Consider the following 1,607-nt stretch of genomic DNA (forward strand, 5'->3'; position numbering starts at 1 on the left):
TATGCGTTTTTTTCATATGTAATGTATTTATAAAGTTCCAGAGCTACATAGTTTAGCAGTTTAATTAATTAGTAATAGTCAACTTTGACGCAAGAGCGGCGCAGCCTTTTTTATTTTAATTTAATTTTTAATTGAACCAATAAAAAAAAACGGGGGATACATATAGTATATCATCGCTGAAACCATTTTCACCTAAATGGTTTTACCAGCTTTCTTGTTAAACGATTAGCAAACAGAGTCATAGAAGCTTTAAATCAATACAGAAAAGCCTAAGACTGGAATCTGTAACGTTGTATTTATGATTATGTATTTATGATTTATTGATGATACTGTCCACAGAAAGTTAGCTGGTTTAACAAATCATACAACTCATTTGATCCTGAGTCCCAAATAATAAATAAATAAATATATACATAAATACATACATACATAAATAAAAACAGTACATTCGTTGTTTCAGAAATAATTTTAAAAAAGTTGAAAGTTGAGAGAAAACAAGCCAAAAAACGTAAAAAAACCGAGTGTGGGATTGTTTCAAGGTTCGTATTTCAGAATGTGCATCGTGAAGAGCGCGCCATTTGTAACTAACTTGTAGCCTAAATGCGGGGCTTCCAGGGTGCATTCCAGAAAGCAAGGGTAACTGTGTTTTTCTACATGAGACGCACTTCACTGAACAAGATGCTGCTTTTTGGAAAATGCAGTGGGATGCGGCTGTTTTGTTTAGTCATATGGCTCCAGTCAATCAGCAGGGCTGCGTTCAGCCCCGACAAAACGGTGCAAAGCGTTTTTAAACGGAAACGGTGGTGCGTTGCACTCTGTTCTGATTACACAAGAGTTGCAACTACGGCAGCTGAGAAGACCATTCTTTGCGTTCTTTTCGGAGCCTGATGAAATCAGTATAAATACGTGTTTAATACTGCAAAATATGCTTGATGTTACAGTCACTGCCCTTGCCGTCCAAAATAAAAGAGAACATCCTAATCGAGTGAAGGGAAACTGTGGTTCCTAATTATTGTGATCCAACATTTGCCTCGCATTTCAGGATGAAAAGACAAACATTTCAGGTGAAGGATAATCCACTTCTTACCTCCGAAACTGTGTTATGATCTATGATCTTATTATTTTTATTGCGAGTATTAGGCTTATCATTATTGCTGATCACTGTTGTTGTGCTATGTTATTGTGATATTTATATAATCAGAGGGGTATAGAAAAGTTTATGAAAGTGTCACTCCACAATGCAATAGCAAAATATATAAATATGTGTATTTTTATGTTACATTAATCAGTGTCTAGCACGCCTTCCTAAGGAAAGGATATGGACCAGAAGACATTTCAATTACTAAATGATATGTAGACAGACTTAAAGAAGTTCCAGATCTATACTTAGCATTTCTTATTTCTTAGAAACTCTTATCATTTCAGTTATTTTGCTTTTAATGTAAATAAACATGTGCAAACAATATACTTGCTCTTGTGAATTTATTTTGATGTTAATTACATTGTGCACGCTGTCTCTTTAATACCGGGTGGTTTATATACATGTTGCTGCTGATTAGGCTGACATGTTTGACACACCCACCAAACAAGAGAAAACGCATCTCAAA

This window comes from Sinocyclocheilus grahami, unplaced genomic scaffold (assembly GCF_001515645.1).
Source record: "Sinocyclocheilus grahami isolate Dianchi unplaced genomic scaffold, SAMN03320097.WGS_v1.1 scaffold280.1, whole genome shotgun sequence".
Classification (NCBI taxonomy): Eukaryota; Metazoa; Chordata; class Actinopteri; order Cypriniformes; family Cyprinidae; genus Sinocyclocheilus; species Sinocyclocheilus grahami.